Below are 26,741 nucleotides of genomic sequence, written 5' to 3'. Positions count from 1 at the left end.
TTTGCTCCTGCCAGAGCTTTGAGGGATCGTATCCTACCCACCCTATCTGAATTCCTGATTACTTGCTAATTGCTTGACACACTGTACTTGCAATGCAAGAGACAGGCTCACATCATCCTCTGTGGTTTGCCAGAGGAGAGTGTGAACCTCTTTTTGACTTGCCTTGAAATAGATGAAAAAGAATAGAGCTCGATATGATTAATGTGAAAACTTCAGCTTAGTTTCCTGCCTTGGCATCTGGGCCTTGGTCATCTTAGCATCACTGTGCCTTGTTTTTCAAGAGTTGGGTGCCCTTGGGGCATCTGAGAGCTGACGGTGCGGGCTGTGGTGGCCTAGGTGCTCCTCTGCAAGGTCTGTCCATAATCCCCAGCCGCTGGAGACATTGAGTTTGTGCAGCAGTCACGCAAGGATTCAGGTGGTTGCCTCGAGGCACTGCTGAGATAATACCTCAAGGGCTCCTATTCAAACCCACTGGGGCCTTTACATTTGCATGGTGGAAATCTATTCAGATGCACCATGGCTTTTCACTCAGCCGAGATGAGCAGGCCAGCTCGCCCCACTTGGCTGCAGGCCGGCAGTCGTCCATGCAGAGGGGATCAGGGGACCAGCACGGCATAGATACAGCCCTGCAAGGAACATGAGAGTAATAAAGTAAAAGGTGGGTTTGGTTTTTGAGCCTCAGGGATGCAGATGCAGCAGCATGGCAGTGGCAAGGAGTGTCCTGCTGATGCCCCAAGGTCCTCAGACCCATCCGGCGTGTGCCCGTGAGCTTGCAGAGGTGGATGCAGTTTTGGCTTCCCTGCCTGGCTCACCAGGTTTACCTCCCCCATCATTTGCTCTGGGCCGGATCCTGCCTGGTCTGAGCAGCGCTGAGCTGGCCCAAAGGGACGCAGCACAGAGAGGAGTGTAAGGGTGACGAGAAGGTCTGCATCGTGTCATGCTGTTCAGTGCACAAGGTCCCCGAGCGTTTGCATCCATCATGGCACCGCAGGTGACTTTGGGGTGAAGGGGGTCACTGAATGCGACTGAACATGCAGGATGGAGTAAAACAAGTTGTCTTTACCTGAGCTCTTCTGCAAGGTGTCGTGGTTGTCCCAGAGGGAAGGGACCTGGACTTTGGAGAAGCGGGACGCTTGGACAGCCAGCCCCCGCTTTTGCAGTTGTTCGTCTGCCCCGGGCTGCCAGGAACACCGTTCCCACAGCCTGCCCTGAAAACCCGTCAGTTTGCTGTCTCCCATTTCGGGCCTGCTGCGGGCAGGGATGGCTGGACTGGCGCGATCACCGTGCTGGCAGGAGAGAGGAGGTGAGGCAGGGCGGGCAGATTCAGCTCATGCCAACTGCTGTCACGGCACAGCACCCTTGATGTTACTTTCAATGCCGGGAGGCCAGCCAGGGTGCAGACCCCACTGCCGGGCGCCGGCTGTCCTGGAAGGAGACGGGGCCTGGATCGCTGGTGAGGCAGCAAAGCGTCCACAAGCGAGGGCTCTGACACATGCATGGCGGCAGGTCAGGGTACCGTTTGCTTTGCCCCACGGCTTGGAAAGCAAAGTGCTTCCCTGGGGACCCGTGTGCCATCCACCCCACCTCCCGCACCGCTCCATCCCCACCGTCCCCATCCCGGGAGTCCTGGCATCTCGCTGCATGGCCCTGGGCACGTGGCGTGAAATCTTTCACCTCGCTTTCCCCTGTGCAGAAAGGGGAGAAAAATCAGTGTGTGAACTCTCCTGGGGAGCAGGGGGGATGAATTCACCTTGCTGAGAGGTGAGGGGGTCGCTGGGTAAGAGGTGCTGGAATAAGTGCAGAGCGGATTAATCTGCAGCGACTTCATTGTCGCTAATCACCGATGTAAAAGCGCCCGGGGAGGCTGGGTGATTTGGGTGGCGTTGTGCAGAGGCAGCGCTGCCCGCGCCAGCAGCAGCAGCCGGGTCGCTCCTCTCTCTGCCTCCCAAACGCCTCCTGCGCCGGGCTCTGTGAATCAGCATTTCTGCAGTCGAAATGAGACAGCGGGGAAAGACGGGAGGCTGTTGGGGCATGGGGAGCCTGGCAGGGACGAGGATGGGGGGGGACCTCGTTAAAAAGGGGCAACCTGTGAGTTGGGGGTGGTCTCATGCCGCGGATCTGCAATCTGCTCCCTCTCGGTTTTTGCTCATTACTGCCGTACACCCCTCGTGCGCAGCAGCGAGGTAAACAAGCGCTGTGAGCAACGCTTCCCCTTCTCGCTCGTCCCCTCCCCGCCGCCGGCGACGAGGGAATGTGACAAGCTGGCACCGGGAGAAGGCACGAAAGCGATGTGATCCGCTGCGGCTCGTGAGCCGAGAACCTGGGGAGATCCAGTTACAGCAACGGGGTTAGAACAAAAGAGATTTGCCTCCGGGATCAATTCCTCTCCATTTTCCGGGCTGTGCACGTGCGTGTGCGTGCACGCGCGTAACAGCCTCTGTCTCCAGCGGTTAGCACTGCCGGCTCTGCAGCACAAGCAGCCCGGGGTCCGGCCGAGCACCAGCTGGGCCCTTCTCCAAAGGGCTCTGGTGCTCCAAAACGCTTCTTTTTCCCAAAACAGGGAGAGCAGGGTGATCCCCTGGGACAGGCCTAGAAATAGCAAGGCCAGGTCAGGCTTTGCAATGCTTGAAAAGCAGCAGCAAAGCCGGGCGGTTGGCGGTTGCCGGAGCTCCAGCCTGTCCTCTGCCAAGGGCTGACCCAACGTGGGGCTGGGCTCCCGGTCTGGGGCCGAGAGCAGTCATGGTCTCTGCGATCCACACGGATCACTCCCTGTTCCCCAGGCGTTTTGAGGTGACACCTCCTCCCCTCCATCACAATGCTGGCCAGCGACCAAAACCGAACCCCTTTAAAAGCCTTTTCTGCGACAAAACGGCTGTGCCAACACCGTGTTAACGGAGATGCCTTTAACCCGCAGCCACAGCCAGGCTGGGGCACAGCGACCGTTTCACACGAACCACAGGACCAACGTGAGGAATTAGCAGGGTCCCACACCCTGGGACGCTTATTGCTCATTTGAGGGGGGATTGGGCTTATTTGGGGGTTGGGTTTTTTTGGCATATCGCCTTCTCCCAAATGCCGCTGGGGATGAGCTGTAGAGAGCACAGATGTGCATCCCAAGCATACCGCAACAAGGTTCCTGATTTAAGGACTGTGATTAACCTCTCTCCGACAGTTGCTAACCAGGTGCAGAATTGTAACAGGAAGAGGAGAAAGCTCGGTGAAAACAGCCAGTTTTCCTCCGTCACCTGGAAATGCACACGGATGCCATTTTCTGCCTAGCAGTCAGACGGGGTTTAGGATTTATAAAGGGCATAGGGACACCCTGTTTGTATCGGCACTGCCCTGTAGCTGCTCTCTGGAGCCCGTCTCCTCCTTTCCGGCTTGGGATCCTGCAAACGAGGCATCGATGCAGCATGAATCCAGTGCAAGATGTGCTGGTGTGTGGGATGATGGGCTGTGGAGCGTGCCCCACTCGGGGCTGTGGATACAGGGGTGCTGACAAGAAACGAGGCAGAAAATCACCCTGGATTTCCTGCCCTTCATCTCATGAGTATGAGCTGAAAGAGCACCATCCCTTGCACAAAAAAACCCCCGTGGCCTCTCCCAGGCATTCCTGCGTGGGATATGTGCAGGAACCATGACCTGCATGTGTGGCCATGCACGTGGATTTGCCTGGCCCAGGTTTCCGTGGGACCGTGCTCTTTGGAAAGCTGGGTATTGGGAGGAGAAAAGTGGTTTTCCATGGTCAGATGTGAAAAGGGAGAGCCTTGTATTTTGCCATCAAGGGTTAAACCAAGAGCTGCCAAACTTGTTCATTTTCAGGAGATCCAGCGTCCGTGGGACTCAGGGCTCCTCTGCCCAGGACAGTTACCAGCCTCCCAGGTCTGGTTTCAGTGTGGGACGCTCACAAGTGCCAAATCTCATCTGTTCCCCCAAACGCTGCTCTGGCGTCATGGTCGGTTTTAGCTTGACTTCGAAGTTGCCCGCCGGCTGGCCAAGCACTGCGGCGCATGGGCTTCTGCACCTCGTTTTTTTGGAGGTGCAAAGGGGCTGGATTCTTACTCCTGTTTGAGCCACTGGCTGGCTGGTTTTAGGACCCCCACAGTGTACCTCCTCCCCTTTCCATCTCCCCATCTTAAGAGCACAGCCAAATCCTTGTGTTTTCCCTGAAAGAGGAGGCTGCAGGCTGTGTTTCACACTGGGATGTCCCCAGGCAGGGAGCGGCGCTCGCTAGGCTTCAAACACTTGGCAGAGTCAAGAGCTGTCGTGTCCCTTGGGGGAACGGCAGGGAGAGAGCGGGACGGGGGACCGGGAAAGAGGGGAACCCCCAAAGCGGGTGAGTAGATGGGCTTGGGAAATGTGAAGAGATGGAAAAATTTATTAAAAACAATTAATAGCTGCTACAACCAAGGATTTAAACTGAACCCAAAGCCTTAGGGAGGGAGGAAATGAAGTGGCTTACGATTGTTATTTTATTGCTTAATTTTTTTTTTTTAAATATGATATGCTAAATGCAAATAAGCATTCTTACTGAGCAGGAGAGGGAGGGGATGGAAGACATACCGGGAAAAGTGAGTGGGATCTAGGTTTTGCATCGTTCGCTGAATTACTGGCAGGTCTTTTGTAACATCTGTTAAAAATAAAACAAACATTCATTTCCATTTCTCGCTGCCTGAGATGGCTTCTGCAAAAAAATTTCAACCTGTCCAGGAATTTGTCTTGAAAGTTGCCCTCCCTCTCCTCACGCCTCCTCTTCTCCAGGGGAGATTTCCTTCCTGGACTTCCCAGGGGCTCCATTAGCCCCACATTAAAGCCTTTTTACTTTGCTCTAAAACTCTCCATCGAAGTAAAAGGAATTCTAATAAACCGCTGGGAAGACTCTGCTATTCACTCTTTCCATGGAAACACGGCGCTGCCTCGAAGCAGAGCTCCTCTCGACGGAGCCTGGGTCACGGCAGGAGGAGACCAAGGAGGGATGGAGAGATGGTTTCCATTATAAGAGACCTTTTGAGAGAAATAATCGCTGCTCTCCCACCAAGGAAAGCCTTCGAGACGACGGGGGCCTCGGCACGCCGCGGGAACGGGGCTGGCCTCGGAGGGGGTGATGGCGTGAAACGGTGATGTGCTGGGCGCCGAGAAACTCATTAAAACATCTGATTAGAGGAAACGAAGGCACCCGGGACCGATTCCTCTCTCTTGATGGGAGGGATGAGTCCGGGAGGGTGGATGGAGCCGGTGCTGCGGGCAGAGGCTCGGGGCTGGGGATGTGGGGTGCAGCGAGGGGACAGGGTCACGGGAGGACATCGGTGGCTTCTTGCTAGGGCCGTGCTGCACCGGCCGAACATCCCACCAGGCAAAGGCCAAAAAAAAACCTGTTTGCTCTGGGAGGGGGTTTCTGGCTGCGCCCTGGGTCCCAGGGTGGGAGCTGGTCCGAGGAGGTCGGTGCGATGGACCCCCTACCTAAAGTGACTGCGATATAATTAATTTTAAGCCTCCTCGCAGGCACAATCGTCCCGAGCGTTGCCACTCCAACACTGCGCCGCAAGATGAAGGATTATTTTTTTTTTCCTAAGCGCGAGGAAGCTCGTTAGAAATAGCCCGAAGGGCAAAGTTAGGAAATGAAAATCCATCGGATCCACTCAGAGCCGGTGCACAGCACTTGATGAGAGTTGGGGCAGGGCTGCCTGCTCCCTGCTTGCAAGGAGCCGCGAGCGTGGGGCGTACGGCACCGGGTGCGAGGTGTCACCCGGGCCAGGGGACGAGAGCAATTCATTGGGATCATCCGGAGCGGGGCTGAAGGAAACTCAGCCAGCAAGAGGGATGAGAGGAAGAGGAATGAGGAAGAGGCAGCTCAGAGCATCCCACGTAGGTGCCGGGGAGGTCCTGGGGATCCCGGACCAGCGGAGCACGGCAGGGCCGGGCAGAAGGGCAGGCTGGTGGGGAAAAGCTCATTTTTCTCAGCACAGAGGAGGAAGCCTTATCTTTGTAGGTCGCAGTGGCGAGACACTGACAGAGCCAGAGCGCCTTTGTTTTAGCAGCTCCAGAAATGACATTGCAATGAGTCATTATTTTTTAGCCCCCCAGGGGCAGGAGTTGCGGAGGGGGGGTTACTTCCAGGGAAGCCTCCGACTTTGATCAGCAAGGTGAGCCCTGCCCTCACGGCGGGGAAGATGGGAAGAGGCTTTTCTATGCCGGTTGTGCTGGGTGAACACAAGGGGCACGGAGCCATATCCGTGCCCGTGGCGGGGGGCTTTGTGCCACGCACAGGGATGCTCTGGAGCCGGATTTCATCAAGAGGGTGGAAACTTTCTCATCCGCACAACTATGCAGCAGCATCCTCTATCAGCTCAGAGGCTTTAACGAGTAAATTTAATTGCTGTGATAGGCGATGGTTTCCCACCCAGCCGGCAGTTGGGCTGAGAGAGACGTGGCTGTGTCATACAAATGGAGGCGATGTGGGTGCCGGCACCTCAGAAGTGCCGAGAAGTCATGAAATCAGCCTTTGTGAACCCATAAATCAGCGTCACAGAACTATGAAGCTGCCAGAAAAATCACAGCGTTTAAAAAACAAAGCGTTTGGTGGTGATTTAATTTGCATATGGGGCTCTCGGGAGGTTGCGGTTTCAACCTTTCTCCTCGCCATGGTGAGGTCAGGGTTTAAGGAGAGCAGGGTTGAGGTCGTCCTGAAATCACAGGACTCCCGGAGGTGGGGATTTCAAACATACCAGAGCTGGGAAATGACCCGGATGGACGAGATTGCTGAATTTATGGGATTGTAGTGTGAAGATAACAAATCCTTTAGTCTTCTCTCAGTCCCAGAGAAGAAGCTGAGGGTGATGCCCATGGGGTGTGTCCCACCTTGGCTTTACTAGGGCAGCAGTCACAGCCCGTGGTGCCAAACAGTGGAGGAGGTCTTCCCTGTGAAGGGCAGGAGGAATCGGTGGTTATGGGGGATAAATATCGAGTCCCCAGAGAGCCGTGAGGTCCTGGCTCAGTTTACTGTCCTGCGGAGAGGCATGTGTAAACTCGGAGGTTGCTGGGAGTGTGCTGTGGTGTATTAGCTATAAACAGCCAGGCTGGGGCTGGGCTGGGGCTGGGGATGAGGATAGGGATGAAGATGAGGAGGAAGGGGATGAGGGAGATGAGAACAAGCGGTCTGTTCTGGCAGATGCTTGGTCCCCTTACGAGGTTTGGTCTGTTTTGCAGCTTGATGCCTGCTATCTCGAGTAATTAACAGGGAAAAGAGAGGGCCTGGTTATCCATCCTTCAAGAGCAAGGGGTTGAATTGAAAGGCAGCACCTTGGAAGTGGATCAAATAGCTCTCCAGCCCCCTGCGTACGGCTCGGAAACTTGCTGCCGTGCTGCGTTATCAAGGTGAACAGCTTTAGTTCAATTAAAGAGAGGCTCAGAGCGGAGTCGTGGGAGGAGGCAGGGCTGGGCGTTTGCACCCTTTGGGCAGGAGCCAGCGCGCACGGAGCTGCACGGCAGCAACCCCGGCCAGCCCGTGAGGGCACCGCTGGCAGCAGGACACGGGCATCCCTGTGTGCCAGGGCCACTAAAGCCCTCCCTGGCGAGCAGCACTATGCTTCCCTTCGTGAGGGAACCAGCTCGCCCTCCTCGTCTCTGCGTCGGATTTTATTTACCCCTTGGAAAAAGCCGTGTGTGTGGAAGGGTTGCTCTTTGTTACCGTCTCACTTTCCCCCGACTCCTGAAATAACCCCCCAAAAGCAGTCGCTCCTAGCGATGAGCTACCATCAGCTCACCATGCACCCAAATCCCCGCAGATGCACGGCGCTGGGAGCCCGCGCGCCTGTATTTTTCCTGCCGGTCCCTGCCTGGGCTGCAGCTGGCTACGGCACGCAGAAAGCTGCAGGTGTGATTTGTTCATTTGCCTCCACCCCCCCGCGCTGCCTCCCTCTTGCTTTCCTTCCCCGCTGCCGTGCGAGCCCACCTAGCTCATCCCACCCAGCTCATCGCGGCGGCGAGACCCGCAGCCCACCCTGCGCCGACTCCGGCATCTCCCCAGTGCAGCGCTGGCGGAGGGCTGGGATCGCTGGGGCTGGCGTGTGTGTGTGTGTGTATGTGTGTGCGAGGGGAGGGGGGGGTTAATCTGATCCTACGAGGCTGGAAGAGGAAAAAAATCAAAACTATAAAGAAGGCAGCAGCCTCCTCCTTTTCCCTCTCCCCCGCTCCAGAGGATTAAGCCTACAAAAAAAAAAAAAAAAAAAAAAAAGAAAAAAAAATGTCTGCAGCTTTCTGTTGACCCTGCATGATGGCATTTTTGCGCTCTGTGTGCTGCCTCTGCTGATTGCTATTCCTGGCACAAACACACACACGCGCGCACACACACACACACGCAGCCCCAGCACCGCTAACACGGGCACAGCGAGCCCACTCCAAAATACAAAAAAAAAAAAAAAGGAAAAAAAAAAAAACCCCAAAAAACCCCAACCACCCTCCAACCCAACCCAAACCGGTGCCGCTGCCCCTCGGCATCCCTGGCCACCCTGGTTTCGGCAGGGAGAGCCGCCAGCACCCGCTGCCGCTTGCCCTCTCCTCCACCCCACTTCTCACCTCGTCCCCAGCTCCACCGAGCACTTTCTGCCGGAGCCGCCCGCAGCCAGAGCCCTCCACCACTCCTACCGCTGGCATTACATTTTCAGGCTGGATGCTATAGGGCCGTTTCTAATTACCTTATATCCCCTAGTGGTCTATGAATAATGGTTAGTGAAGGAGCTCAGAAGGGCTGCTGAGAAGCGAACAAAAAAAAAAAAAAAAAAAAAAGGAGAATTGTGCTATTTCTCACATTTTTTTTTCTAAGGATCTAATCTGGCTACTGTGCTCTGGAAGAGGAGGAGAGCGAGCCAGCAGGAGAGAGAGGAGAGAGCGAGGACCATCGCAGGTATTGTTGCAAGCTACATCTTTGTGCTTTTTTTTCCCCCCTTTTTTCCCTGCCTTTTTTTTTTTTTATTGAAGCCGCAGCAGAATTGGAGGGGGGGGGGTGCGGACGGAGCTTTTTCCGGATTTATTTTTCTCTTGTGCAACTCGTGTGCCGCTGCGATTGAATGGATGCACAGCGCCGGCATCACGGAGTTTGGGGAGGGGGGTGTATGTGCGTGTGTGTGTGTGTGTGTGTGTGTCCCCGTCCGTGTGTCCTGTTTGCAGCATCGGCTGGGGAGGGGGGGGGGTTGTTTTGCTTTTCTGGAAGTAATAAAGAAATTTGCAACTGGTCCAAAAATCCTCCTGACTTGCCGATTGATGGGTGTCTGAACAAAGATACAGCTGAGACTTGGAATATTTTGTGTGTAAAAGGGACAGATTCATTTTGCTTATCCTGATTCCTACTTTTGCAAAGTTAAAATAATAATGGGCACGGGGCTGCGAAAGCCTCTGCAGAGGGAAATCTTCCAGGGGAGGCTTATTTAATTTAAGAGTTATCAATGTGCATGGTTTTATACTTATAAAAGTTGCGGTGGTGCCGCGGTCGGGCGCCTGGCTATCCTTGCCGTTGTCTGCACGTGAGAACGCTGACTTGATGGATTTTCTTTCTTTTATTTGGTGGCTGGCGGGGCAGGAAAAAATGGATCTAGCAGATAACCCAAGGAATCGCGGGATTTGCACATCTGGCTGCGCCTTTGGAAAGCCCCTCGGTGGGACTTTCACCTCCCGCTCCCTTTCTCCCACGGCAAATTTTGCCCCAAAATCCTCCATTGACATTAATAAACAAACAAACCGAGGAATAACCGAGGAGCCCGGCGAGGGGGCTCGGAGCCTGCTGTCGGGGTGGGGGGGGGCTGTGTGCTTTTGTTTTAAATAACGAAACGGCGATGATTGAAAACATATGAATAGGATGCAATGCAGAGCGGGTGTGTTACGGGGGGGTGGGGGGGGAGAGCTGGAAAACTGCTTATACGACAGAAGCGGAGCTTGAATGACTGTGGTGAGATGAAAGGCGAGGGGTCCGTCCCTCACCCGGCTGCGGGGCTGCAATGGGGGGGGGGGGGGGCAATTCCCAAAGGCAGAGGAATGATCTTGGGGTGGGGAAACTCGCTGGGGAAAAAAACAAACCCAAAAACCCTGGAGTGAAGTATGCGATTATATCCCATCCAACTTTGCCGGCTGTGGCGTTAATGGAGCTAATTGTACTCGAAAATAATAAAATCAGAGGAAAATACGCCTGTGCATGGATGGGGGAGATGTGCGGGGAGCAGAAGCGGGTCCCAAAACCCCATCGGCCCCCCAAAAGCGCCGCCGAGGTGGGTGATACTGAGGCGGTATCCAAACGTGGCCGGATTGTGTTTATTTGGGCGGAAATAAAGATGGAGCAACCGGCCCGGGGAGGGCTGTGATCCCCGGGGAACGGCTCCGAAACCACGCCGGTGCTGCCCTTCGCTGCCTGCCCTTCGCTGCCTGCCCTGCCTGGCCTTGCTTTTGTGTTTGTTTGCTTCCAAGGGGGAGGAAAAGGGAGTCGGGGGGGGGGGGGGGCGCGAAGGCGGGGAGAAGCTGTGAGGGCGGAGAGCCGATTTAAATTGGACTTAATGGATTCCCAGGGCAGCTCTTTTAGATGAAAGTCAAAATAAGAGCCAAAGTGAATCTCAGCAGACCTGTCTGTTGCATTAGAGATGCAGCCTTCCTCTCCCTCCCTCCCTTTTTTCTTTAAAAGAGAGGGGGAAAAAAGTGTTATCCGTACAGAAGACGGCGTGGAGTTTCTCGTTCCTATAATGAGAGCTCTAATTGAAGAACTTGCAGCCTCTTGGGAGAGTCTTTACTGATCGCTGCTTTTGTTATTCATGCCGCGCTCTGTTTTCTTGGGTTTTTGGGGGGGCTGGCGCAAGTCTGGCTGCGCCGGGGTCGGGGTGCGATGCTGCGTCCCCCTCAAGCCGGCTCCGTGGGCTGCCGGCAGGTAAGACCCCCTGTTCTGCCCCAGGGGGGGCTGTGCCGGGCTCCCCCAGGTAGGCTGGGCGGCTGTTGCTGGCTGTGCCGTGCTCAAGGAGGAGATGTGCGGCTAAACCCCCCCAGGAGCCGGCGGGGTGAGACGCTGCAGTCTGGCTGCGGGTGGTTCTCGTCCTCACAGGACCCCCCCGGGCTGCGGGACAGATCCTGCCCGGTGCGGCACGCGGGGATGGCCAGCGGTGAGGGTGCAAAGCAGGGCTTGTGCCTCCTGCGTGGGCTTGCTGCAACAGCGGGGAACCCTGCGTGGCTGCGGGGTGCCGTGGGGTGGGATAAGCCCGCTCGGTGCAGAGGGCACAATGCGGCCCCGCTGCCACGGCTCTCCTGGCCCTCAGGGGTCCCGGGTGGCTGTCTGTGGCCAGAGTGTCACCTGGAGGGGACAGGCCTCGTGCCAGAGCCACAGGGATCCTCTGCCGACCCAGGGCGCGGAGTGGGACACGGCCACCGAGCCAGCAGGGCCTGTGCCGGGCAGGAGAGGTGATGCTCCCCCTTCTCCTGCCTTTTCTGTTGCCCAGCAATTCGGGACGGGGACGGGCAGGGGAACCGGCAGATGGGGCTCCTCCCCACGGGGATCTCGTCATCCCCACTCCCCCTCCCAGGCCCCCCAGTGTCTCTGTGACTGTGGGGAGGTGGTGGCTGTCCCCAAGCCCTATGTCCCCGCGTGGGCCCACGGTGATGCTGAGTGTGGCAGAGGGCTGGTCTGGTGCAGCCGAAAGCCCCTGGGAGACAGGTCCCTCTTGCCCCTCTGTCCCTCTCCCAGCCCCGAACACTTTGGGCTCTTGAGCTCTACATGGATGAAAACAAGAGCCCTGAGCCCTGGGGATGCTCTCGGTGGCGTTTGGTGGCTGCAGGGCTGAGTCTGGCTGGGAAAGAGGATGTGTGAGCAGGATGGGGCTCCACCAGCCCATCGGCTTAGCGTGGAGGCAAAGCAGTTAACCTGGACATCTGATCTCCCCGAGAATTGTGTATTGACCCTGACAGCGATGCATCAGGAGTGACAGACTCTCCATCATCGATCCCTCTCCTCCCATCACCAGGTGTCGACACCGACGGTCGTAGAGCCGGCTTTAATTTCAGGCCTCTGGCTCCAGTGCGTAACACTTAGCCATGGTCCCAAGGTGCCGCCAGGCTCTGCAAGCACCTCCGTGGGCAGGTTGCCATCCCCATTTTGTGGCAGGGATGGCACTTGCCCAGGGTGGCCAGCCGAGCCAGGGATGGGGCTTGCAGATGAACCAGGAGCTCTGGCCCCCCCCCATCAGGCAGGGTGGCCTCCCAAGATGGCATTGCAGCCTTTGGCGGAGGACCCGGGGGGCATCTGGAGCTCCTGCTTTGCTAGGAAACCCCTCTGGTCTGGTACCCCCGTGCTGCTGGTGCCGAGTGGCACGGGATGCACCCGGGGTGGGGAGTCCTGGTCCTTCTGCAGCCTTTGCTGGGTGACCTCGTCTGGCCAGGATGCCTCTTGCCCTCCCCGCCTCCAAAACGGCCACGGCCAAATCCGATGGACACACAGTCATGTGTGTGTGCCACCCCACTGAGACCTGGTGGGGAGGGTGGTGTTTTTCTTGACTGCCTTGATTTTGGGCAGGATGAAGACACTGGCGGGGGCCGGCTGGCACGCCACCTCTCCTCCTTCCCAGCATCTTGAGATTTCCGAGACGCACGCAGCCAAGCTGAGACTGAAAAAGCTGCTTGTGGTTCAAGAGCATCTCCTCGACGGAGGAGAGAGGAAGGCTTTTCATTCCTCCCTTTCTTTTGGAGCTAGCCAAGCTCCCCTCGCCGGTGCAGGGGCTCTTCCCGCTCCCCCCTGCAAGGGAACGTTAAAAGCCAGGGGCAGCGGATATCTTGACACCCCGTCAATCTGAGCCTTTTACAGCAGCAGTCTCTGAAGGCTGGCACTCTGCTGCACAGAAGAAAACAAGTGAGAAGAGGGGGGGAGGCGAGAGCAAGCCTTTGCAGCCGGCAATCGATAATTGTAGTGTCAGTCACTGCCTAGGAAGTTCCCGCATCCCCACTGTCGCTGGCGGAGGGAGAAGGGGAGGGCGAGAGCTCGGCTCAGCCCCGCGCAGCATCGGGCACGGGGCAGGGAGTGATCGCGGAGGGCGAGCGCCCGGCCCTGAGCAGGAGCCTCCTGCTGCATTACTCACCACTTGATGTAGCTTGAACCTTTCAACTCCCTCCCCTTGGGGCTGGAGCGCGCTGGGCAGAGGGTGTCGACAGAAAAACACTCCGCTTTCTTATGTTTGAGGGGTTTTTTTTCCCCTTTCCTTCTTTATTTTTCCTTCCCCACCCCACTCCGTGTGCATTTTGGGCTCTAATAATCTCTAAAAATTATAAAAGAAACCCAAAAAACCCCCAACCCAGCTCCTTCTCATGTGTGTCTCCGTCTTAGCAAAAGCCGAGGCAAAAGATCAAGGAATCCTTCCTTTTGTGCAGCTTTCAAGACCAAAGATGTGCCGGTGAAAAGGGGAGGCTCAGAGTACCAGGCACACACAAGTGTTAAAGGAGAGGCTTCCCTTTTGTCTCCAAGGCAATCAGCCGGCGAAGGGATCCACAAATTAATTAAAAATTGCTCTGTCTTGATTGAGTTATTCCTGCTCGCATCCCACCTGCCTATCAAAAGACTGGGAATGGCAGGAGGAAATTCCTATTTCTTTCCCAAACAGCTCAGACACGTACTACGGACTGTCTCGCTTGCCTTTTATCCCAGGCAGCAAAGGAAATAAAAAAAGGAAGGGCTGGCGCGGTATCCAAAGAGATCTCTCCCGGAGGATGCGTCCCTCTCCTGCACTAACAAATGCTGCGGTATTTGGACAATTTGGAAGGAAAATGAACAGATTTACATGTCATGCATGGGCCAAATTGTGGTTGTAACTCCATGAAGTTGATGGAGATCCATCGGAGATGAATTTGGCCCAAGGTCTGGCACTTGCTCTGCAGGGAATAGGCTGGATCTCTGCCTTGGTTGAAACAAGAGTTATTCAAATGGGTTTGTTGTGGCTGCGCTATGCCCAAGTGGTAGAGCCGAACAAAAATCCCAACTGGTTCTATCCCTTGTGCCAAAGCACCATAAATACGCGTTGATCTGTCAAGTCGCGCACGATCTCTACCACATTTACCACCAGGAACGTGTTAAGGGGGTAGATTTATACACAGGAGCTGTGCGGCAGTCTCTCTGTGTGCTTTGCTAAGGAGACTTGAACTCTGTCCCAGCATCCTGATGTGGGGAATACTTTCTTCCCTCCTGTTTATGGGATATCCACCCAAACCGAGCCTGCGCCAGGACCGAGCTCAGCCCGCACCCCAGCGAGCCCAGCTCCCCGTCGCCAGCTCAGCTCGTGCCTGTGCAGGGCAGGGGCTCAGTTCTGGTTTGGGGGAGCATCGTCAGTCAGCGCCTCTGGGCTGGATTCGGGGGACTGGTTTGCTGCTTTGCAGTCAGACCTTGCTTCCTCCGCTTTATTGTCATCTCCACTCTTAGTCACTGCTCGATGCCTCACCAGGGGACACCGTTCCTGCTGCATTTATGGCAGCCGCTAAAATTGTCACTCGGCACTTGTGCTCCGATGGGGAGGGACACCGAGCATCATGTTGTGGACCTCGACGTTGCGTGGGGCGTGCAGAGGAGCCGCAGGGCAGGTCGGTCACCAGATTGGTCCCCTGTGCTGGGGATGGACCTCTGGCTCTGCTGGGTCCCATCTGGCTCTGGGATACGGGAGCAGTGCTGGAAAGGAGCGTCACCAGCCATGTTCTCAGGTGGAGATGGCCGGCATGTAAATGAAAATGAGATGCTCGATAAAGTAGGAAAGAATAATTAAAAACGTTCACGGCTGCTGGCTCGCGAAGGTGTGGGCACTCACTGATCCAGCAAAGCACGGCCATCCCCCCCCAAACACCACGTCCTTCAGCTTGGCTGTCGCTGGGTAAACCCCCCGCACCGCCTCGTCCTGTAATAGCGTGTCCTTCACCACGCCTGTCGCTATATGATCTATAGGACAGGGCTGGCCCGTTCATACCACTGCCTTTCACCAGGCTGGCGACTGGATTCTCCGGAGGAGAGTCTAGTCCTATCATAGCATGTCCTTCACCGTGACTGCTGCTGTGCGAGAGACACGGCGGTGCGGGGCTCTAATACCTTGTAATTCACTGTGACTGCTGTGGCAGGACCTGCACCACGCTGCGCTGCGGCAGCCCCTCAGACCCTTTGGCTTTTGCATCTGCTGCCTGGCTTCGGAGCAAGGGCTGGGTGGGATCGGAGATGTGGCGGGGGGACCTTGGAGGTGCTCCAGGCTCATAGCCTGCTCCCCGGCTCCTGGCGGGTGCAGGGAGGGTGCTGAGCATTCCTGGGGCACGGTCCCATCCTGCCTCCTGGGTGGTTTGCAGGGTGAGGTCCCTGCGGGGAGGGGGTGCTGGGGGCCTGACCCTGCCCAGGCAGGGGAGAAATCCCCGTCCCAGCGTGCCAGGGTGAGAAATGGCCCTTAGGTGCAAGGAAAGCATCTTCCTCTGGGTGGTTCTCGGGCAGCGTAATAAATGTCAAAAGCCCAGCGCACACAAAGGAGAAGGGGACATTTGGCTACCGAGCGCGTTTGTTCCAGGAGCTGATTTACTTTGAAGACTTAAAGGGTTCTCTGACGCTTCCCTCTTCGCCGGTTAACCCTGTTCCTTTGCCAGTTAAATAGAAATGCAGCCGCCGTCAATAAAGCCCTTCTGGAGGCTCTGCCATGGACATTTGCTGTGCCGTTCCCTTCCCCGCAGAGGTGCAGCGCTGGACATCGCTCCCTCTTCCACCGATCCAGTTTAGCTCCTCCGTGGGCAGAAGGCGGCTGTACCCGTGAACTTTTGCTGCTGTGATAAAGGAAGGGTCCCCACGAAGGGCGAGGGTTTGCCAGCCAGGCGATGGAGATCCCCGGTGCTCACCACTTCTGCTCCACACACGGAGGAGCCGGGAGCCGCGGTGTCATGGTTGTGCACAGCACAGGGTGTGGGCGACCGTGGCTCAGCCAGGAACTGAATTCCAGGCTGGTGCTTTGTGTTGCTGGGTTTCCTTTGCAGGGGAGGTGATGCAAAGCCATGCCGGAAGGCTGGAGCCCGCAGGAAGAGCAAGGATGAAGAAGAACGTCCTCGGAGGGCTCCTGGGCTGGCAGAAGGGCATGTTCGGCAGCGAGACGGGCCAGGGGGCAGATTTTCGGAGCCGGTGCTTCCCTGCAGCATGATGCTCAGCAGCAAGCGCCAGTGTGCGGCGTTGCCGGAGGAGCTGTCAGCCTGCCGATGGGAGCCCGCGCTCCAGTTTTCTGAAAGAAGGGAGTTGGTGTCTCCCATTTTGCTCCTGTGCAAATTGGGAGTGATGCCGCTGCTCCTGCTTGGACTGGGGAAGGAGAAATTTGGCTTGGTGGGTTTTCTTCCTCCCGCTTCCCCCAGCAGCCTGGGCTACATGTCTGCAAACAGCTGGAAGAAGAGCAGAGATCATTAGCTGGAAGGATCAGATGAGATAGTTTCTTAAAAGGATTGTCTGATTTCTCTATTGATCAGTCTGATTTAAAAGGGGGAGTTGGGTCAGAGGGCATAAATTATCATTGAAGGAGGGGTGAAGGCCTCAAAAGCTGTGCTGCACTTAGCTGCAGTGCTGAGGAATGTGTCTCTCGGTAGGGACGTGCATAGCTGAGCGCTGTGGCTGCCGGCCAAGTTGGGTCTCCTCTACGCTGAACTGGGAACCGAGTCAAGGGAAGTGCATTTAAACTTGGTTAAAGAGCCTCTCTCCGCCAAACTGGTTTCTGCAGCCCCCGCCAGTATTGCAGGGAAGGTGTTTGGGGTCATAGGGGGAAGGGGTACAATGCGTGGCCCCTCTTGAAATTTTGTGGTGTGGTGATGGGTTGAGGCAGCCGCAGGGTCCTGCTGGCTGCGAGCAAGCTCCCTCCCTGGGGAGAGGATGCTCTCGCCCTGCAGAGACCTGCGACCTCTCCCTGGCTTTCCCCAGGCTCCCTGTGTGGTCTCTGTCGAGATGTTGAACCATGGGAGGTTTCTGCCTCCCTGGTTATAGAATGAAGCTAATCTGCAACCTGAGGTTGCTGCTTTCCTCGTTCTTGTGATCGCTGCCCAGGGCTCCCGCATCTCCTGCCGCCAGAGTCACGGGACTCACAGCCTTCGCTGCGGCCCCCCCCGGCCCTCTGGCTTGCAGGAAGATGAATGGGAAAACATCCAGAGAAAATAAGATGCCATCCCCATTGATTGCGGAGGGTCCGGTTTGGGGGGCACACCGCATCACCCGCACCGGCTTGTTCTGCAGCGGCGTGGATCCTTGCAGCATCCGCGGAGCTCCCTGGGCAGCCAGGGCTGTAGGAGCGTAATTACTATTCACTCAAGGTACAGCTCTCAGAGCACATGGTGGCACAAGCCGATTACCGTGCCGTCGCTGGGCAGCAGCGATTTGTATCTGTCGGGGTGCAGGGAGCACCCATTTCTCCAGTGAGTCTCGCTGTCGTTGCCTCGTCATTCCTGGAGCTCTGTCTTGGTCCGCACTGCCCGAATGTGGCGTCTCCCTGAGCCGAGCTCAGTGCGAGCCGGTCAGTGTTTCCTGCTGGTTTGGTGCCCGACGGGGGTTTTGGTTGGAGCAGGAGGGGCTCAAGCCTGGGGCATCGTGTGTGGGTGGGAACTGCAGCCCTGCACAGTTCATGAAACCCAAGGGCAGCTCTGTGCATCACACTCCTCCTCTCCTCATCCTCATCCTCATCCTCATCCTCATCCTCATCCTCATCCTCATCCTCATCCTATCCTCGATGGCAGAACCTCCTGTGCCTGGGTCACCGTCCATCTCTGCCTTCTCCTGGGGTTCACATCTCATGCCTCCATCTGTGCTGGCCGGGGACGGACCACAGGGATCTGTGACAGGGTCGTGCCACCCCAATGGGGCATGATTTGGAGCCGGGACAGGCTGGCTGGTGAGGAGAAGCTGCAGGAGCAGTTGTGGGATGCTACAGCATCCTTCAGTCGGGGTTTGCGCCCTTTCCAGCCCTGATGGGGTTTGTTCCCCTTTTAATTCTGGTTGTGCTAAAATGAAACGATGCAAGAAATGTGGTTTCTGGAACGTCATCGGGGTGAATACCAGCAGAGCCGTTCCGGGGGCTGTGGGCAGGTCTGAGGTGCCCTGGTGAGTGCTTGGTTGGGGCAACCCTGTGGGGGAGGCTGACACAGCCACACCACTGATGTCCCCAAGCTGGCGACATGTCCCAAAGGTGGGTCCATCTGCCCTTCCCAGGTGCTGCCCCACGCGCCGGCAGTGCCTCCGGTGTGGCCGAGGCTGCTGCCCGCCCTGGTGCTGCCCATCCTCTCGCTCCTGCCCTCCCGTGCGCCCCGTCCCCGTGCACGGGGGCCGTCTGCGACGGCAGTGCAGTGTTTCCCCACGGCATGCGGCTTGGGGCTGGGAGGAGGTCAGCCAATTTGTACCTGCCAGGTGGAGAGCAGGGGACCAGCACTCCAGCCAGGGGCATGGCCAGGTGCGGGCAGCGTCAGGCAGAGGGTTCAGACCTGGCACAAGGTCGGGCCGGCGTGGCGGGGGCTCGTGGCAGCCCCACTCTCACCCAGAAAGCAAACATCTCTTCCCAGCATCTGCACGGCATTGGCCTCCCGGCACGGCCGCGGTAGCAGCCACCGGCAAGCGGCGGCTGGGCCGACATTATCCTGGAAATGTCAGCCGAACGCCAACCCGCCGGTGAGCGCCAGGACGCGGTGGGAGGTGGTGACTCGGCTTGCTGGCATTGGCTACCATTTTAGAGGAAATGTGGAGCGGCGGGTAATTATTTCTCTTTCTTAATTGAAATTTCAGCCTCAGTGGTTTGCGAGAGTGGGCGGGAGAAGGAGCACAGGCGAGCATGACACGAGCGCGGGGCTCATCGTGGGATGAGGGGGAGTGCGAGCGCGCCGAGCTCACAGGGTGGCAAAGCATCTCACGGCTCACGTGGGGTCCGGCACGGCCAGGAAGGGATTCCCACAGCCCATGGCACGGCCTGTTCATGGTTGCAAAATAAAACCAACCTCCAAAACCGCAGAGATTTTAATTTTTTTAGGGAGGAGGATGCTTTATTGTTTCTTTATTCCTCTATTTCTGTTTTGCTTTGGATGGAGGGCCAATTAAATGAAATTACGCGCTGCAGTCTGGCACCCCGCGCCGGCTCGGAGCAATCAGGTGTAACGCAGCATGGCTGATGAGAGCCAATCAAGATGTATAAATGAGGTGTTGACATTCAAACAGCAGGTACCCGTGCCGCCCAGCCGCAGCCGCGCTCGCTGGCTGTCGAGCCCGCGCCACGGATTCAGGCACGGGGCTGTGACAGGCGGCAGAAGGGCCGGTGCCCGACGGGGCAGCCGGGATCCGCTTCGACTCCGAAGCATTTTGTATTAAACGTGACGGCGGGGACATGCCGAGCAGCCCGTGTCATGGGCAGCGGACACAGGGGCGGGTGGTGGGCATCCCCGCTGGGGTCTTTTTGCTGGCAGCCCCCATGCCCGGTGCCAGTGCATCAACGCATCCCGTGGTCAAGGAGATGCAGCAGCCACCGAGCCCTTAGCACTGCTGCGGGGTGGGCAGCGAAGCAAAATGCGGTTGCTTTGGGGAAACTGAGGCATGGGGCAGGCTGGTGGCATGCGGGCAGCTCTCCTGGCTCTTGGGCTTGCCATAGCTGCTGCCATAGGATGCAGGCCCCTCGCCGGGAGGTGGGGGCCGGGGAGCCGGCGGCGTGGCAGCACCGTGCAGATCGGAGGACCTTGGAGGCCGTCCGGGGAGGAGAAAGCAGCTCCGTGGCGAACAACCTCATCAGCGTTTCCTGTCTCACGATGGAGAAATCGCATGTGGTGAGAGGCTCTAAAAATAGGCTCAGCAAACTTTTAACCACATTTGCAGATGTTAAAGGTAAAGCCAGAGCAGCCCTGGGGGAGAAAACATCCCTGGCTGTGCCTCCCTGGTGTTAACCCTTGGTGCTGCCAGCCCCGGCTCAGAGCTGGCGCCGCTATGGGGGAGCCGGATCGGAGAGCAGCAACCCCCGGATGGGCAGCGGGGCCGAGCCGCGGTCTCTCCGCGCTGCTCTCCTCCGCGTCCCCATTAAGCGTGCCGGGGAGGACATTAGGAACAGGAGCACGTAGCGGCAGGCTCTGTCTAACAGCGCTGCCGCCTGACCCTGATTTGTAGCAGGGCTGAGCGGGGAGGTTTGCTGTAGCTTTACAGCTCTTCCTGTGGTAATAGCCGGTGAGGCGTCACACGCACGGCGCTGCCGGCGGCACGGGGAGGCCGCGGCCGCCGGGGCGGATGGGGCGGGAAGGAGAAGCTGCCGTAGCTGGGTCACGGCGCTCTTGCTTGCGAGGAGAGGGAGAGGGCACGCAGGGACGCACGCTGCCGTGGCACAAGCGGTGTTACCGCTGGGGTTGCTTCTCCCCGCAGCAGCGGTGCTGGTGCCCGGCACGGCGACATGGAGATGGCTGGGTGCTGCCTGTCCATGTCCCCACCAGCCCCGTGGCCCCGTGTCCGGTGCCTCGTCCCACACGCTGCAGCGGGTGCGTGCCGGTGGTGCTGCCGTCCCCTCGCCGCCTGCCCCTGTGTCACATTGCCGGGGCTGGAGTCACCTGGGGACAGTGGCCAGGTCCTCTCCTAGCTGAGGTGTCGGCTGCCTGATGGCACCCAGGGGACCTTGTTTCTCCTCCCCAGTCTCCGCCAGGACAAGGGTGACAAGCTGTCAGAGGGTGCTGGCCCTTCGCCTGCCAGCATGGTGCTCACCACAAGGTTCGTGTCCACCACCCCTGGGCCGTGGTGATCTCTGCGTGGGGACAGGCGCGTCCCACTGCCGTTCGTCCCCCGGGACTTGCAGAGGCAACACTGACCCTGGCAATGGAATGGAAATACAAATCCCAGAGGGTTGAGCCGGGCCCCGGCGTTGCAGTCCCTGTCTGGGGGGGGCTGGCGAGAGGCGTTCTGCCCACGAAAGGTGGAAGAGGCAGTGCTGCCTGCGAGCATCACTCTGTGGTGCCGTGGTCCCCTGCGCTGGTCCTGCAACCCAAGGGGGAGAGAGCGAGAAACCTTTAACCTCGCAGACCTGGAAGGTTGACTCAGACCATCAGAAAGACGAAAAAGCCAGAGAGACGGAACGATTAAAGGGAAGAAAACAAGATTCCTCATTTTACGTTAGCTGCTTGCTGCCTGATGCTGGCAACTCGCAGGCCCTCGGTACCTCTCACAAGCAGCTCAGTGCCGGCGCACGGGAGGGTGGCACGGCTTTCTCTTCAGGAGGGGGCTCCCTGGGAGGTTTTTAATCGTTGTCGTTTGTGCAATGGCTGGGGAGAATCCATCGCTTTCTGTCTGCCGTTGCCTGGCTTCACCTCTCCTCCTGCCTGCAACTGCTGCATCTTCATGGCTGGGTTTGGGGTGATGGTTTGGATTGTCATCAGCCTTTACCTGCAACCCTGGAGGGGAAAAGCTGCCCCTCAGAGTTTTACTTAGCTAAAAAAACCCACCCATAAATAGATGCAAGCTGCGTGGTGCCTCACGGCCGGATGGCCGGGGTGCAGGGGAGCAGCACTGGTCCCCAAGGGTCTTCGCAGGCGAGAGCCGGCCACGTCAGGACCGGTGTTTTGGCAAAAGGCATCACCTTGCCGGTAGGAATAATAACCAGGAGGGGGAGGGGGCCAGGGCAGGCAGACAAGCAAATCCGTTTTATCAGACGCCGCATATTTTATGAAAGCACATTTCAGCTCTTCAGCCTTGGAAAGCTTTTCATACCCTTTAATTTTCTAATAAAAAGGAATTACGTTTGCTGAAAAGCCAGTAACAAGATTCACTGTCATTGTCTTTTGTACAGACCATAATTCCTGGCTTGGGCTCCTGCCTGCAGCCCCGTTGTGTGGTCCTAGGTGTGGGTCCGGTGCACTGGCAGGGGGGCACGGAGGGCCCACGGCCGTGCCGGCGGCAGACAGGGGAGAGATTTCCCACAGGAGCTCACGGCAGGTGTCCAGGGATGCCGGGGCTGAAGGTGAGCACCATGTTCGGCTGCAACCACAGCCGATGCCACCTGGCGCCGCGCACCGAACCCGGGTCCCTGCGCAAGCAGCGTCTGGTTTCGAGGCGCACCGAGGTGGTTCCCGCTGGCCGAGTGTGCCAGCGAGCCGGGCTGGGGCAGCGCCGGGGCACCGGGACCCGCAGGGCCCTTCCCTGGCCCCTGCCATGCCGGGAGGGCACTTTGTGACCCCCGCAGGATGGGGATTTGGGAGGGTGCGACGGACAAGGCGCAGAGGGATCTGGACCAGGCCCCACTGCTGCGCTTCCCCCTCGCCATCCTGCCCGGTTCTACACCGGCGAGGTGGTGGGGGTTCCCCGTTCCCGGCAGCCCGATGACGAGGAGGAGAGCTGCTGGTCCTCCCATTGTCCCACCCATCACATCGCTCATCGCAGGGGTTTAGTCCAACAGGGAACTGGCTTTGTCCTGGTGGGGAATCGGCACAGCACCATCCGGCCCTGATCCCTCCTTTGGGCACAGGGAGCAAATCCGTGCGTGCAGGGAGGCGAATCGTCATCGCCTGCTGCTTGCATCGGACGGGGTAAGGCTGGAGCAGGGACCTCGTGTCACCCAGCTGGGAACCACTGGCACCTCCCAAGGGCCCGGATGTGCTGGAGCGGCTGCTCCCCTCCCTGCCCCACACTGGCTGCTCTCCCCAGCTAGGCTGGTGGTGGGAGAACAGCTTTCCCAGTCTTTGATGTGGATGGGGCAGGTTGCGGTTACGCAGCAACTGGGTGTCTTTGCAGGTGGCTGAGGGCAGCGAGCCAGCGTCCCCCGACTCTGCACCAGCGCTGCAGACCCGGCTGGTGAAAAGGTTCAGCTGAGCAGCCGGTGCTTCCCGGTCATCCCCCAACCCCCCGGCATCCCTCGTGCAGGGTGCAGGATCCGGCATGCAAACAGCAGCCACGGCACGTGAGAGCTTGGCAAGCCCTGGCTGCCCAGGGCACCCCGAGAACCCACCAACCATGGGCCATCCTGGCGGGCAAAGCGCGCCTGGGTGCCAGCAACGGTGCAGCACGGCTGGGGCCAGCACCGAGACCCACCGTCTCCTCCCAGCTCCCCCCAAGGCCCCGGCACATCCTGGCGGTGCTTGCGGCACTGGTAGCCCTTCGCGGTCTCGCTTGCTCCCCGCTTTCCTCTGGGGTGCATCTCTTTCTCTGAGCGCTCAAGCCGTAGCTCTGCCTTTGCTGCACGGGCTCCCGGCCGGCTGCCACGTGGCGCCGGAGCCACGATGCCGCAGCCGCCGGCACTCCGTCTCCCTCCGAGTTGCTCATTTGAAGTTTCAGCTCGCCGGCTGTTTTCGCGCAGGAGGGACGCAAAACCAGCCCACAAACACCAATAAATATCTTCTACATCCTCCCCCCCCTCCAATTCTCGTTTTCATTCTTACTTCCCAGCTGGTTTTGGGGGGGAAACGGGTTTTCAAAGCTTTCCGTAAACGTGTGTAACAATAGGAAGCGTTGCCTTTTAGCCTGCGGCCGGCACAGTTTTAAATGAGGTCCCAGGTAGTCATGGTTACCTCTCCTCTTCAGTAAGAGATGACTTTTATTTCCTGCCTTTTGTATTTGCACATCTCAGATATACATTCTCCTAAACCATAATTGGTATTCACGGATAGACAGGGACGCGGGAGCCAGCCGCCGCGAGAGGGGAAGAGCCAGATGGACGCAGGGGGTGTCAAGGTCTCCAAGCCCCCAAACATCAGGAAATCTTAATTTCAAGTCATTTTTCCTCCCCTGGCAAGGGCAGGGAGGCAGACCTGCCTCTCTGCAGCCTCAGGGCTTGTCCTGATCCCACCTCCCTTGCAGCACCCTGGTTAGCCTGGATTGCTGCCCTGGGATTCGGGATTCACCCTGGCCGCCAGCAGCAGTCCCGTAAGCCTCTCCTTGCGGAAGGGCTCCCCGGCATCCCCGGCATACGTGGGATGCTGGGGAGCATCCCTCGGTCGTGCCGAGCTGGGAGGGGGGCAGAGGTGCAGCCCTGTGCCCCCCCGCCCCCGAGCAGGGTCCTGACCTCATGGGCACTGGGAGGGCCAACCCTGCACCCTTTGATTTTTGGAGATGAGGAGGGAAAATGGAGCCGTGGGGCCGTACGCTCGCAGCAGGCACGGCCCGGAGAGGGGGCGCGGGAGGGAGAAGCGCTCGGCAATGATTGATGAAAGATCATAGCCTCATTCCACAGGATCATTGCTCAGAGTGTGGGCAAAGCTGCGTGTCCCAGGGGGACCATCGCCGGGATGCGTGTGAGCCTGTGTTTCAGGGCAGAGGGGATGGAAAGCCACATATTTTATGCCTTTTTTTTTTTTTTTTTCTTTCTCTCTCTCTCTAAAGCACCAGGAAAACAAAAACCCAAGCTGTCTAATCAGAGACAAGCAGATTCCACCCACTTCCTTGGAAAACTTGCATTTGCTAGGAAATCATCTAGCTGCATTTACAGCAAGCAGAGTGCCCCAGCGGTAGCTCGTGCCTTTCTGGCAGGATGATAACCAGCGCTGAACAATTATTGCGCTGGAGCGGGAGCAGCAGACATATTGGCTTTTCTCAGCCAGCAGGAAAGAATTTGCAAAACTAAGCAGGCGACTGGAGCAGCTCGGATTTGCAGCGCTGGATGTGCGGTGCCGGGGATTCGCAGCTCACCAGATTTGCTGGTGGCAGCATATCAGGGACTTGCACACCGCATGCACCTGGGCTCCTATTTACTTTTTTTTTTTTACAAGGGAAGGGCCCGGTTTTGCTGCCTGGAAAATGCCTCCGGTTGCCATCTCCCCCCGCAGACACTCAGCCCCCCAGGTGTGCGCTAGGGCCGATGGGGAGAAGTTATTTGCTGCTTTTTTTTTTTTTTCCCCTCCCTTTAATGAGAAAAATGTGTTCTTGTCAAGGAGGTTGTCCTTAAAAAATACAGTGCTGGGAATAAAGGCAGCCGGCTCCGTGACATTTACCTCTGCGGGGCCGCGATTGATGTGCAGCACCCGGGAGCCTGCCCTGTGCCAGCCCGGCTGCCCCAGCATCGCCCGGAGGAGCAGGATCAGTCCTGGGGCTCCCAGGGGAAACCTTCCTGGGGCACAGCCCCAAATCCCCACTCAGAGCAAAGCTCCTCTGCTCGGTTTTAACTCCAGGCGGGGATGTATGGGATTGCTGGAGCGATTCCCATCCCACAGAGGCTTTTGGTTCTTCCCCAGGCAAAACTCCCCCTGATTGCAGGTCCCACGCTGCTGCACAGGCTGGGCACAGGGGAAGCAAAGAAATCACTTCTCTACAGCCTCGTCGGGTTGGGAGCTGAGCTCTGGCCCCGTTCCCCTCTGCCCGCTCACAGCAATCCCCTTCCCAGCTGGAGCATTTCCAAATGGGATGCTCCAATGCCGAAAAGCGGCACGGCAGGGTTTTGGCGCGGATTTGACCCCTGCTCCCACCATGGGGGCCGCCTGGCAAGGATGGTGGAGCAGAGCCTGGCCCGGGATACGCTACCCGGCCCCGCTTTGGATGCAAACTGCACATCAGTTGCAACAGCAGCTGATGGAGACTCCAGTATATTAGCAGCATTAATTAAGTTACAAAAATTATGCATGTTATCAGTTATGAGACGACCTTTCATAAACTCAGTTATTAAAGCAATAAAGCATGACCCGCTGGTCCTAACCAGTTTAATGGCTGGCTAAGAGTGCGGTTTTTCACATAATACTTTTAGCAGGTCATTAGCTGAGCAATAAGATAACATGGAGAGCCTAAGTGATGCGCGCGAATGGCAGCAGAAGCAGACGCATCGCTCGATGGGGGGATGCGGGGCTGGGGCCACCCGTCCTCCTGCGCCGCTTGCGTGGGTGTGCACGGGCTCTGGTGGTGGCTGCAGCGGGCAACGGTGGTGTGGTGGGTGCTGCCGGGGCTGCTCCCAGCCTGGCTGTGCCATGCCGAAATCCCAGCGTCGTGGGGGATGTGGCCCCGGGGCTGCTGTAGGACGGGAGACCCTGACCCTGCGAGGGATGGAGGGGCCGGGGTTCCCCCCGCCTGGCCAGTCTCGGTGCATGCACGGTGCTGGTCTCGGCGTACGGATGGTGTTGGTCTCTCTGGGCTGAGACTGTGATTCGGGGGTGTCTGGGTTGGTCCCTGCATCCCTGCCGTGCCCACAGCAGCACCCGTGGGGATGTGCCACGTGTCCAGAACCACCCAGAAGAAGCCATCGAGCCCTGGCCACCAGGTCCTGCTCCCTCCGCACGCCGTTGCCATTGCTGAGCACATCCCAGCTGGGTGGTGATGCCTTTCCTACCCACGGCCACGGTACCCGGACCCGCTGAGAGCCGCACCGTAGCGCCGGCACCCCCAGCACCCCCAAAGCGCCTTTCCCCGTCCCTGCCAGCCGTTTCCAAGCACTGACCCTCTCCATAAACAAAGAAGAGGGAGAGGGAGGGTGGCTGGCATGTTAATATACTCTCCCCCCCTCTTTTCCTCCCTTCATCCCTCTGGGAAAGGCCTTTGCAGATATAAGCAAACCTTGATTAAAAGCTGCCTGACAGGCAACGGCAGCAGCAAGCAGCAGGCAAGGAAGCTCTCCAAGTCCAAAGGGAGCTGCTTCTGCTGCTGCCGCTGCTGCCTCCATTCTCAGATGTCCCTGATCCTTTAATCAATCACAGCCGCGGAAGAGAAGAGCAAACACCCGTGCCGGGGCAGAGGTATGTGCATGCATTCGTTCCAGCCGCAGCCGAGGCAGCAGGGCGGCCGCACGCCTTCGGCTGGAGGCACGGAGCCATCCCCCAGCCTGGAGCTGCCCTTT

At 57.9% G+C, this 26,741-nt stretch overlaps 1 protein-coding gene across 4 annotated transcripts in view; it reads left to right on the top strand.

Annotated features, from left to right (window-relative positions):
• RAI1 (retinoic acid induced 1) overlaps positions 1–26,741 on the top strand; it is a 76,108-nt gene that overhangs the window by 27,007 nt on the left and 22,360 nt on the right. The window contains exons 1-2 of one of the 4 annotated variants that reach the window (XM_075767663.1): positions 7,273–7,374; positions 8,822–8,902. The exons of 1 other annotated variant lie outside the window; for it this stretch is intronic. The gene's annotated coding sequence lies outside the window, so the exon portion shown is untranslated. Of the gene's footprint in view, positions 1–7,272; positions 7,375–8,610; positions 8,724–8,821; positions 8,903–26,741 lie in introns of those variants that run through there. 2 more of the 4 variants (XM_075767664.1, XM_075767662.1) reach the window with 2 other exon arrangements.

This window comes from Balearica regulorum, chromosome 15 (genome assembly GCF_011004875.1).
Source record: "Balearica regulorum gibbericeps isolate bBalReg1 chromosome 15, bBalReg1.pri, whole genome shotgun sequence".
NCBI classification, from domain to species: domain Eukaryota; kingdom Metazoa; phylum Chordata; class Aves; order Gruiformes; family Gruidae; genus Balearica; species Balearica regulorum.
The sequence above is the reverse complement of the archived record's forward strand: the minus strand, read 5'-3'. Positions and strand labels throughout refer to the sequence as shown.